The sequence below is a fragment of the Candoia aspera genome, chromosome 3, assembly GCF_035149785.1.
Source record: "Candoia aspera isolate rCanAsp1 chromosome 3, rCanAsp1.hap2, whole genome shotgun sequence".
Lineage (NCBI taxonomy): Eukaryota > Metazoa > Chordata > Lepidosauria > Squamata > Boidae > Candoia > Candoia aspera.
Window position 1 is genome coordinate 34827026 of NC_086155.1, and position 13636 is coordinate 34840661.

Sequence of the window (13636 nt, forward strand, 5' to 3'; positions counted from 1 at the left end):
TTCACCTTCTGGCTTCATTCTGCCTTTGCCCCCACTTCCCATGCCAACCCTGCTTTCTATTCCTGCCAATCTTGTCATTTGCCAGTGCTTCAAGGTAGACCAGACTAGGAAACCAAAGCTATGTAGACTAGTACTACTTTTATTATTTTTTAGATGTTTTTTATCCTGCCTTTATTATTTTTATAAATAACTCAAGGTGGGGAACTTACCAAATTCTCCTTCCTCCTCCTATTTTCCCCACAATAGCAACCCTGTGAGGTGAGTTGGGCTGAGAGAGTGTGACTGGCCCAAAGCCACCCAGCCTGTTTTTCATGCCTAAGATGGGACCAGAACTCATAGTCTCCTGGTTTCTAGCCTGGTGTCTTAACCACTAGACCAAACTGACTCTTTTTATAAGGTTACAGTAACAGAATCTTGCATGTTTGAATGTGCTTCCCCCATCCTTCCCTTTATCTTTGTGCAAATCGAGGAGGATCTTATTTGAGACACTTACTCAGATTACAGTTCTGCCCAGAACTCAGATTTCTTTTATCTTATTGTTGTCTTGGTAGCGGCTGTTCCTCCTGTTCCTTCAGGTTATTCAGTCTGCCCATTACATCATTTGACTTTGGATTTGCCATAAAACTGACCCAGATTTCATGCATCATAAAACTTTTTTTAATAGTAATTTTATTAAAGATTACAAATTACACAATAAAAACTAATACAAACTAAAAAAAAAGAAAAGAATAAAAAGAAAAAATAGAAGTTGCAGAAAAGGAAAAAAATAGAAAAGAAAAATAAAAAAGAAAGAAAAAATAAGAATATAGTAAAGAAAAAGAAAAGAAATATATAAAGGAATGACTGCCCTGTTCAGACTATGAGATGGCCAGACAGAATTATTATCAAACTCTTTATTGAGAACAACTATTTACAATAGTAAAAGTCCTGGTGAATAAATAAGGAAAGCAATTCCAATCAAGACCACCCAGGCAATGACGGATGAACAGACAAGTCTGCAGGATCAGACTGGTAGAACAGCAAGGCAGAATTCAGCTAACTCTGATCAAAGCTGTCAGACTTGGTGAAGCTAGAGTGCATGGCAAGGCAGAAGCTGGAGGCAAGGTTCTGTGAAGGACTGGGCTGACACGGGGAGGCTAGGCGAGACTGGACTGGATCTAGGCAAGGCTTGGCTCTGGAGGCTAAGCTGGGCTGGACTGGAGAGGCTAGGCAAAGCTGAAACCTGGAAGCAAGGCTGGACTGGACTGGAGAGTCTAGGCAAGGCTGGGATCTGGAAGCAAGGCTGTACTGAACTGGAGGGTCTAGGCAAGGCTTGAATATGGGAGCGTGCCTGGATCGTGCTGGGGCGATGTGACGAGGCTTAGAGCTGGACGCGAGACTGTGCTCAGCAGGGATAGCAAGGGGATACTCGACTGGAACGGCTTGTGCAGGAGGTGGGTCCACGATGGCAGAAGGTGCTGGTACTGGTTCCATGCTGGCTACAGGCAAAGCTTCTGATGCTGGTAAGGATGCTTCCGCAAATGCTGTGAGCTCAAAGGATTGGTTGTCTCCAGCAGCTTGCTCCTTGCATGCCTGCCCTTTAAAGCAATCCCTTCTGCACCTTTTCTCTCCTGCAGCCAATCTGGCTGCCTTCTGATTCATGCGCTTCTCTGCTTTCCTGTCTTGAGCGCTGATTGGAGAACTCAAATCCCCCTCCAGAATTTGTCCAATCCGCATCTGCAAATTCTCCCGCTCTGCTGAGTCACTTCCTGGTTTAGATTCTCCAAGTCCCTCCTGATGAGTTTCGTTTTCCCCTTCTGACTCCAGATAGGTTTAGTTTTTGGAGTCAGAAGCAGGCTCAAACCTCACAATGACTTCTGCCTTCATCACAAGTTTTACTAAACTATTTTAGTAACTTATCACCTTCTCTTAAAATACAACAAATCATCTCTTCTTCCCATATCCCATCTCTTAGCTATAAACAACTCCATAAAACCTCATCATTTCAGTTCTGATGTCAGCAAAAGTCCATTAAGTATTACCAGAGATAACAACATATCTATTTTAACTTTGGTCAAATAAACCAACTTTATATCCCTTCCTTTTACTTCTAACAATCTTGATCTTTAGTCCCTTCAGATAACATCCTAGAACTTGATTTCTTTTCATTTTTTCTTTGTTCCTTCTCACAAAAATCTTCGAAGCTTTAACAAGCCTCTTTTGTAAATCCAATATAGTTAAATTATCCAGGTCACTCTCTTGGTTTGTTATTTGTATATTCCCTTTTAATTATTAAGACATCAGCCAGTTTCTTTTGTATATCCAGTGTAACATCTTCTTCCATGTCATTCTTGTAGCCTGCCATTTTTAAACCCACTTTCAAATCAGTCTCAATCACATCAGGTAAAACTTGTTCCTCTTCCATAACATCTTTTAAACATAGTCTATCTATAGAGGCAGGCACTCTTAAAATTAACTTTTGGATCCATTGTTCAAAAATATCCTTCAATATGTCCAATGTTAAAATATTTTGCTTCAGTCTGTATAACAAACAAACAAATCTTTATTACAGTCAAAGACCAGCATAAGGAGGGTGGGGTACAGTCAGTTCAAAGCATAGAAAATACATTAAAATCTAATACAAAAAGCTAAAACACAGAAGTCTAAAAGAAAAGGAAAAAAAAAGAAAAGAAAATGTATCCTTCAGTATGTCAAATGTTAAAATATTTTGCTTCGTTCTGTATTAGTAAGTCGAGTTTGAGTATTCTTCTTTAATTGCAATTTTTAGTTCCTTCTAGTTCCCTCTAGTGTCCAATTTTTAAAGTCTTATTATGTTTTTTTAAAGAATTTAAAACAAGAGCAGTTTCCCACAAGAAGGATTCTTTATAATTAATTCCAAAATCTTATTTCCAATTTATCTGGACCTTTAGTCCAGTGTAACTTTCTAAAATCAAAGTTTTAATCATCCTTTTGCTATTTATTCCAAAACAAAAACAAAAAAAGTCCTTAAACTCATCCTTAAAACCTCTTTCACTAAAGATTGAAGGAAACTCACCTGGTGCTGTAAAACCTGTTGGTCCAAAGGTTCCTAATAGCTGAAAAGCAGCTAACAAGCAATTTCTGAAAGTGATTAGAAAAGGAAGTATGCAAATCGTGGTCTGAGCAAGATGGCTATTCCCTCATCTCCCAGAGCTCTAAACTTGCTGGTGACCACTATCTTCAGTCTCCTTGTGAGGAGCTACTATCCAGAGCACTTGTGGGCAATTTCAAGTCCTCTCCTTATCTCTCCCGCTTCTTTTAGTTATCCTTCAGAGGAGGTATGTTTTGCAAATAGACATGAAACAATCACCTCTATGGACAATGATGGATCTTAGTCCACCCTTCCCCCAGTCTGCTGACTTTCAATTCCTTTGGACCACAATTCCTATAATTCCAAGCCATACCTGCCCAGAGTCCCCTGATGGGAGGAGATGGGCGGGGACAAGTTGAATAAATACATACATACATACATTCATACACCCAATAGCTATATTTGCTGATGGATATGGGTGGAATGGGGAGTGAAGGGCTGTTGTCCAATTTTGCTGAAGGTCACCAGGTTGGGGAAGAGTGGAATATTCCTCAAGATTTTATTTACCTAAGTATACTTTAACATCTATTTCTCTTCTCTTTTCATGTCATGGCTGTTCCGGTTCAATCTGAATTTCTATAATGGCCAGAACAAAGTTTTTGTTTTTAGATTGAATGGACTGTACTTTTAAGGGAACATACTCTTCCCTTATGGGCATAGGGCAATCTATTCCAGCATTTTGTGCCACACAGTGGCCAATAGCAGTAACCGCCTTCCACTGTTGTTTCCCAGCAGCAATAAATGAATGAGGCATATTATCTATGATTCAGGAGATAGTACAGCCTGATGCTCAATGACTTTTTCCAGTCCTTCAGGAAAACCATCCAGACTGACTGCCTTTACTTCACCTAATGTCAGGAAATTCCAGTTTCTTCTACTTCTTTTCAGACAGAGTTGCAGTAGAAACAATGGGAATGGTGCTCAGATCAATATTACCTGAGGCCAAAACAGTAGCAGCTCATTCAATTCAGAAATAGCTACAGTTCATGTCTGGCAGGCACTTGGTGAATTTCCACTGATAATTCAAGACCAAAAAAGATGTTTCTGAATTTCCATTCACAGTTTCAGCTTTTGCTAAAATACTGCTTAGAGCTGTCAGCAATGATTGAAGGAAGATGGCCTTCCCCTTTTCTTTCTATCTCCCTTACATCTCTTCAGCAGCAGTACTTTCCTGAGTGGAGAACATGAAGATCAATTTCCCATCGAAATCATGCATTTTGAAAAGATTCTCCAAGAGGTCGCTGGCTGGTTTTGATTTCATTTCTTTGTTCCCTGGCTATAAGAAAAGGAGGCTTTTGATTCTAAATGGCACAGAAAAAAAATGTGTGGAATTAAAGTTAGTGATTAACCATGTGTCTGTATGTTTCCAGAAAGAAGAGAAGAGAAGAGAATATCTGTAGCTCAGGGTTGAACTGTGGAGTCCTTGGTGCTCTCTGAGCTTGGTTGTTTTCCTGCAGACATTTCATTACCCAACTAGGTAACATCTTCAGTGCTAGTGAGTGTGGGGTTTGCTCCCTGTTTATATACAGTAGCTTGCCCAGTGAGGGTTTTTTTGGGGGGGGGGGTGTTTCTTCCTTGGTGGTTCCTTGATTAGAGTATTGTTTTCTGCTTGACTGTTTGTCTGATGTCACTCCCTGCTTATCTGAATGTTTACTGCTGGAGGGGATGTGTTCTAGGGATGTTTATCTCTAGGCAACCACATTTATACACCATTCAAAAGAGACAATAAAAAGTCTAGGAAGGAAACAAAAAGACTAGAACACATGCCATGTCATGAAAAGAGAAGAGAAACAGATGTTAAAGTATACTTAGGTAAATGCAATCTTGAGGAATACTCCACTCTTCCCCAACCTGATGACTTTCAGCAAAATTGGACAACAGCCCTTCACCCCCCATTCCACCCATATCCATCAGCAGACGTGGCTATTGGGTGTATGGCTGTTGGGATTATGGGAGTGTCATGTTCCCCGTTGCAAGGCATATGTGCATCACAACGGGGAACATGCACATTAGGTAAGAGGAAGGGATAAGCATAATCCCTAAATCACTCATACATCCCCCAAGCACCCATATCCAGAAGGGAATCCCCAACACAATAGATAAGCCCCCCAGACCAGATTGGCACCCATAAAGAGATAGGGGGAACGCCTTCCCATTCCCCCAGGGGATGCATTCACACCTCCCTCAGGCACGCATGTCCACAGAGGAATATCCAACATAACGGGAGCGCCCATCAGACAGGACTTAACGCCTATCGAAAGGTCGGGGAAACACCTTCCCATTTCCCCAGGGGACGCACCCGGTCCGGACGAAGACAGGGAGACAAAGGAGATCGCCGGGATCACCCATCAGCTGATGCATCATAGTCCCAAGCACCCATCCGGTCCTGGCCCAAGGGTAGAGAAGCTCAACGTCCGCCAGCAAAGTATAAACAGGGCACCCTGTCAACACATAAGGATTCCCGTCTTTCTCTTTGCACGCACTCCGTTCTAATAAAGCCAGAAATTCTTAGACCTTCTAAGTGAGTCTGTGTCTTATTCAGAGCATGGCTGCCCTGACAGGGAGTTACGATCCAATGGAATTGAAAGTCAGCAGGTTGGCTGGACTAAGATCCATCTGCATCCAAAGAGGTGATTGTTCCATGTATATTTGCAAATTGTATCTGCAACTGCATAAGTAGACTTTCTCCAAGAATCTTTTCAATGAAGATAATCTAAATACAATTAATAGAAGCAGGGCAAGGACCTGCCTGGCTCCAAGGGAAAGATTGGTACTCATAAGTGTACGTTGCCCATGCCTGTTCTAAGGTTTAAAATGCCTTTAAATTACCTATGAAAAAATTCTGCAAATTAGGATTGTTTAAAACTGTAGGACATAAAAATAACAAACACATGGAGCACTTGCCTTCATTGTATCCTCTGGAGCATCAGACAACACAGTACAGTACAGACAATATCTATACTTTGCATTTAACTGGACAAGGAAAGCAGGGTCCCTGGAATTTGAGACTGTGCTGTTGCAGCTGGCAACCCAGACCAGACAATTAAGAGAGGCCCTCTAAGTAGAAGGGGAACCACCATAGGCACTTAGTGAGTAATTTCACTAAGTTCTGCCAATAGCTGTCAGAGCAAAATGTTTTGCAGCTAGAAGGTCCCAAGTTCAGTTTCTGGTTTTTCCAGATTAGATGTGGGAATAGTTGGAACCACAGAAAGCTGCTGCCTGTTGGTATAGACTAGTATTATTTCTCAGCCTTGGCAATTTTAAGATGTGTGGACTTGAATTCCAGCCAGCGTGTTGGGAGTTGAAGTCCATACTTCTCAAAGTTGCCAAGGCTGAGAGACACTGGTGTAAATGACATTGAGCCTGCTGGTCTGACTTGAAACAGGGCATTATGCACGCATACCTATCACACTATTCCTGTGCGGATAAGCAACATTATGCAACGTGCAGAAAAGGAGTAATTCAAATCCATTTTCCATCTTAGCAAAAAAAATTAATATTTATACAGAACAAGATATCTTTGTGTGTTAAGGTGTACAATGTACACAGCTTTCCAGTTGTGAAAAGCTAAGATTAAAGTTAAGATTAAAAAGTGACTGAGGTCTTTGCTGTGTGTGTGTTTGTGTGTATGTATGTGTGTGTGTATTTTTTCTCTCTCTCATATAATACTAGAAGTAGGGGCCATCCAAAGAAACTGAGTAATGGAAGACTGAGGACAGTCAAGAGAAGCACACACTTAACTATAGCATTCACAAAGATGTACAGATGCCCACCAACTAAAAAAGAACAGTATCCCATTCAAACCTCTCCTATCCTGAGGATTTCAGGTTGCAAACCATCTGGTTTCAAGAGGCAGCAGAAAGCAAGATCAGGTAAGGTAAAAAAAATCTATATAGAATATAACACTGAACAGTGGGTTTAAATGTCAGTAGAGATCAAGTCAGCAATCTTTGAGTATTTGTGGCTAGCAATTCTTGGATGGCAGAAGTTATGAGCTGGTATAGAAATATGCTTAGGACTCAGCTCAGAAATGAAATTTAAAGATGAGTTTGACAGATAAAAGAGGTATCAGGAATTTATGTTGTATCTGCAAGATAAGCTGAAGAAATGGCCTGGAACATGAAAGCCAAGACAGCTTGCCAAAAGATCAGTCGGAGTTTCCATTGAGATAAACCAGATTTGATGAGGGACTGGAGAGACATCTCACTATGGCTCAGCGTGTGGTGGGAGAATACCTGGAAGTAGAACATAATAGATCCTAGTAGATTATAGAAAGGTTTTGTCTTTTTCCTGCAATGCATAGGAAAAAAATTATGCAGCCTGAGCCTTGTCAAGAAAGGGAAATAGATGTTAGATCTGGGGAAATGATGCCCTCTAGTGACAAACAAGTGTTCAGAGCTCCTTTTTTTTCAATCTGTTCAATCGTGTCCGATTCTTGGAGACTGCCTGGACAAGCCCCTGCAGTTTCCTTGGCAAGGTTTTTCAGAAATGATTTGCCATTGCCTGCTTCCTAGGGCTGAGAGAAAGTGACCGGCCCAAGGTCACCCAGCTGGCTTTGTGCCTAAGGCGGGACTAGAACTCCCGGTCTCCTGGTTGCCCAGTGCCTTAATCACTACACTAAACTGGCTCTTCAATCATTCAAAACCAAAGGTTTTTAGTCTGCACATTTCTAAGCAATTATTTTCTTTGATTACAGTAATACTGTTCAGGGTATTATTCACAAATTGGGGTAATTCCAAATGGAGGAGTCCTGATGCTACTGTTCAAAAGAGATTGCAGTTATTCCATCGTATGTGTGTGTGTGTGTGCATACACACACACACACGTGTATGTGTGAAATGAAGAAAAGCTGGAAGAAGTACTGGAAAACCCAAGATATAGTAGTTGCAAGTTAAATATGCCCACAATGTATAACATAAGATAGTGTTTAAGAATGCCTGAGTGGCTGGAGAATAATAGCATGGAAGACACTCTTTGGGTATGTGGACACATAGTTCCTGAGATGGTGATGCAGTTATGCCTTTGAACATATGCCTAAAATCATAGATGGAATTACAGAAAGTTGATGTAAAAATAGGCTTTGTTTTACAGATAGATTAAGCTTTGTAAAAGTTTTTTAGAGAAGTTTTAGAAGACTTGGAAGTGTCATTTAGTCCCCACCTCATCCCACACCATTACAGATTGCTGAAATGTAACTACAACACCCACAACTAGCTTCTGGTTTGAAAGCACACTTCTAAGCTCTTTTGCTGTTGAACAGCTCTACCCTTTGGGACATTTCTTCTAAAGTTTAGCCAAGATCTACTTTTCTGCAATTTCTACCCATTATTTTTAACCCTGCCTTCTGAAGCAACAGCAAACAGATCTCTTCTACTTTCTAAGGGTCTGCTCATCATATATTAGAATATGTAAGTATAAAATATAGTAGAATATAAATAGTGTAGAATATAACTGATATGAATATTCAAAGAAAAGCATTACATATACACTGCTAAAATAGGAGGAAAAAGCAGGATGAGGACTGGACATGACATTTTTAGGGAGGAGGCCAATATTTGCTCCAGGGTGCAAATTGCTTACCTCTTAGACAGGATCCTTTGTAGTAATATAGCATCTTCCTTCATTGTGAGTAATATAGAGTCTTCCTTCATTGTGCTAATATAACAGCAATGAGTTCAGGTTTTGTATTGCCTATCTAGGGGATGTTAGAAGACACAATAGGCTCATTTTCACATCACATTAACAGTTGCATAAAGATACTTCACTAATCATTTTTAAATGACATATCCTCATGACATTACTTTCCTCTCATTCCCAGCCTGCAGGGGAGGCAGCTTCAATTTGTATTTCTGGGTACTGTTTGAAGTGCTGGTGTTGACCTATAAAACTCTTCATGGCTTGGTGTCTGGGTACTTGCCTGCTCAATCAGAATTTACCCATCTCACTAGATCTTGTAGGGAGACTCTGCTAATAGCCCCACACTTCTGAGAGCTGAGCAGGGCTGAACTAGAAGGCACCATTTGTCTTGGTGGTGCCAATGCTTTGGAATGTCCGTCCAAGGGAAATTAAGCCAGTTCCCTTCCTGCTAACCTAGGAAAATATTGATGTATAAGTTATAAATATCACCTTGGTTGTTTGGCAGACTTCTTGTACATTGATGTTCCCACCCCACCCCCCAAATCTCTATTTTCTGGTATAGACAGACAGACAGACAGACAGACAGACAGACAGATTTTCTCTTCTGTGCAATTGGCTTCTGTGATTCTATACACTCACACCAAGCAATCTACATTTGTGAAATTCCAAGTGCATTCAAGTTCATTCCCTTGATTTTCTTTTTTGAAGCAAGCTGGATTAAGGAGCTTCCATTCTGATTGATCAAACTCGGAAATGATCCCAGGAACAATAAGGGTCCCAGGACAGGCCTTGCAAGGGTTTTTTTCTCAAAGGGCTTGCAAAGGCTAGCAGCAGACAACACAGGCATTTTGTAGCCACTTCCTTTTCCATCTCCTCTGCTCTTTCTGTTGCTTTCAACCATAGTACGAATTTCACTTCCTTTTACTGGTAATTATAATCCAAACTCAAAGGGAGGTCAGGTTTCTTTCACCCCATCCCTGGTCCCCAAGAATCAGAGTGTATAAATGTTAGCAATATACTGTGACCACATTTGTATTTGATTATTGTGCTGCTGTTTAATGTTATGCAAATATTGGGAACTAATCAATTTCTATATTGCACCATTTGAATTTGTGGAAGAAAGCTGTTTTCAAATCCAGTGTGCAGGCAATTTAAATATGACTCATTTGTTTAATACTAAGATATTTAGGAAGTCAAAGTTTCATGCGTTAAGTAATATTAGGAATGCTCAGCTATTTCTTTAAAGTCAAAATTCTAAGAGATTAGAGAGAACATTCCCAGCATGTAAAAGTGCTGGCTTATGCTCCACGCAGCATTCCCAAAAGAAATAACAGGTTCTTCACAGTGTATTTTTAGTTTTCATGAATCATTACTTTGTTTTTTGGTTTTTCATGAATCATCACTTTGGTGAAAAATATGCCCCTTATTCTTCTCACACGTTAATTCAAACAATACACCTTCATTTGTAGAAGGAAGCTATTTTTAAATCAGTCTGTGCATGCAGCTTAGGCTGCAGTGCGGAATTGCCCTCAGTTTAGCGCACAATGGCTCGTCATTGCCCAGCAGCCTCCCTAGCTGTACACTGATAGGGGATAATGGGAGTTGCAGTGCAGTGTGCCTGGAGAATGCCAGGTCAGTGGAAGCTATAGTAGAGTGGCTCTGCATAGAAAATATCTTAGGATCAATTTATTTATTTGTTTACAATATTAATAGCCCACCCCAATAGTTCAGATTCTGGGCAGTATACAAATAAGAAGAACAATCACACCAGGGTTATTGGGAGGGCTTTCTGTGTGGGGTGTCAAAAAGTCAAGATGGCAACTATGTAATTGAAACCCTGCCTATTTTAATGTGTGTCATGTGTGACACATATTTAAAAAGGGGATGGAGCTTTAGTGATGTGGTTGCACCTGCCATCTTGACTTTTTTGACTCCCCTGTGGACACCCCAGTCATCGTTTCCGGGAGAGTTCAGTTTTGATTTTTCAAAAATACTCACTTTGGGATGCTGATTTTTTTTAAACTACATAAGCAAACTGTAGACAAGAAGGTAAAGAATTTATGTTTAAAAGCCCTGAACATAAATTTATCCTATATGACAGTAAATTAAGTTGAGCCATGTGGGATTTGTTTGTTGATAAACATATTGTACAGAATTGCAGCCATAGTCTGAGAGCTGCAACATATTTACAATGCAAGAATATTCAGTATTCAGCCAATATTATGAGTAGTGGTGTAAAAATACGTTTGTATACCCTTTTTCAAAATGGAAGGTTATTAAACTCTTTCAAAGAGTGAGTTTACGGCATATATCAAATGAATTTTAGAACAGCAAGCACATCAGCATTTCCAAATACATGAAATATTACAATAGTTGACTCAGCAGAAAATCATCAATTAAAATGCAAGAAAAACAAGAGAAATAGCAGCAGCAGTGGTAGAAAGCCCTCCTTTTCCATCCTCCTCATTGTTCAGAAGGGAAAAACATCTTAATACATTTCTGTCTTATAGTCATTATTAGCGGGGTTATCCTCATCAAGCAAAGGTACTCTTATGGATGCTTGAGTACTGATTTATCGTAATAGACCCTCTTCTTTTTAAAAACTGTTCAGTACATTTATAACAAAATTCCAAAGTTTGGACAACCATTTTTTCCAGTTAGAGCTTTTAACTGTTAGGTAAAACAAAAGGTTTTATTTTACCAAGTAGCATTTTGGTAATTTACTAGCTGTGAATTAGAAATTTCCAGTTTCTGTTCAGAATTGTAAGGGGAGATTGTCAAAGAACAGTCTCACCATCAGTAATCAGCTAAATGATTCCTGCCAAAAGTCCTAATATATGATTATCAAAGAGCAATGTGCCTATTTCAATCTCCATTACAACTCACATCTACAGTAATTGTAATTATGTGTTTAATCTGAAGAGTATCATATTACAGTTTGTGGCTTGTTAATCTGCCTACAAACTGATATTTTGGAATTAATATGCTTTATCTCTGTAAAAAGTATTTATGCAGATTCAAACCCACTTCATTATGTCATTTAGCTGTATATAAAAGCGTTTCATCCAGGGAATACAGTTTTTCATACATGTAAAATCTCTTCATACAAAGTCTGGAGCCAAAGATTCATGAATTGACTTTAAAAAAAAAGATTTTTGCTCAACAAATTTTTGCTCAGATTTTTGTTTTTTAAATTCAAATTTTAAGAGGTCAGAGAGAATTCTCCTATAATTAAACATGTTATGGTCCATGAAGCATCCCCAAAATAAAATAAAATAAAATAAAAACAGGGTAATCTTTTCACAGCTGATTTTTAAATTTGCAAGACAAAGAGTTTGCCTCTTTTTCACCTGCCACAATTCAGGAAGGGCTTTCCAATATTCACTTCTGTGTCCTTTTGAATCTTTCTGTAATGTTAAAGCCCAGTCAGGGTGGCTATGAATTCCATTTTACAGAAGGTAATCTTCTATTTGAAAATTGGTTGGAAGCCATTGTCTGTTTGAATGGCTGTCAGTTTCTGGGTGAATGATAAAAATCCATAACAAAAAGCAGAGGTCTTGAAATTGCCCATCAACAGAAAATTTAGCAGGCATACAGCCATCTGCTGGTATTTTTCTTTCAGGTAAAGTTGCCACAAATGAGCATCATACAATAATGTCATCCAAGACAGACAGCAAAAGGTCACCATATTCCTCTTACAAGCAAGTGAACTGATACTTTAAGATAGTCTTTGGATGGTGTGATTTGATTACTTTGTTGGCCAAATCACTGCCTTCTGATGCATACTGCCTAGCCCTTCAAATCCTCATCTGTAACCTGACAGTCCTTGAATTCTAGATCCATAATATTAGTAATTCAGCTTCAGCTTCATAGGTGTCCAGTATAAAACTCTGCTTTCAGTTAATGGTCTTTGTCTTCAGACCCTGTTTGTTCCTAGTCACTTATCTGCATAGGAGGTTTTCCCTGGATCTTTCATTACTCAAATTCTTTCAACATTTTTTCACTTTTACTATATATTCAGACTGAGTTGCAAACATTAATACCAAGTCTGGAAGAAAAGATTCCCCAAAACTCACAATTCTTGTTAAAAATTATCTGCATGTGAATTTATTGTTTGATACATTTTCCAGTACATTTGTCAGCTGAATATTTTTCCCATGTCCTTTTCTAGTGCACCTATATCTTGTTGAAATGCCTGTGCCTCATTGCTTACAGTAGAAAGAGTCCTCCTAATAATCATCTGCATTAGATGTGCTTTGTGGTATGTTTCAACTGAAATTGTATTGCCCAATCATGTTACTGTGTAATGCTGTACATGGACTTCCTTTGCATTTGCTACTGCATTTTCTATGTTACTTAGATCAGCCTTCTCCAATATGGTATCTTGTAGATCTGTTCAATAACCACTTGAAGTATTTCCAAGTATTCACATGCAGACCATTTTTACACTTAAAGATGCCATGATTTTAAAACTGCTCCAACAAATATAAACCTTTAGGGAATCAAGCCTATCACAAAGGGTGGAGGAGTGATTTCAGAGGGGAGCTACTACTGCAGATTTCATAAGAATTGTATAATTATGAAAAGAATCATACACTTTGAAAAATGCTGCTTTGACTGCAGCAAGTAAATATACTACCTTTAAAGTAATTAACATTAGGCTTAAATAAGCATGTATTTAATCATGGCATCTTAGGCCAATTATCTTTCTGACATGCAAATATGTAGATTAATTAGTACTTTCTCTTGACTGTACTAGCAGCAAATGCTGGGGTTATTACAGAGCCAATTTGCAAGGGTGATGCTAAGTGCAGTTTCTACCTTGCTTGTCAAAGTACCTGAAGAACTACTTCGTTAGCCTCTAGTTTCCCTCACAAAGTCTCCAGACTT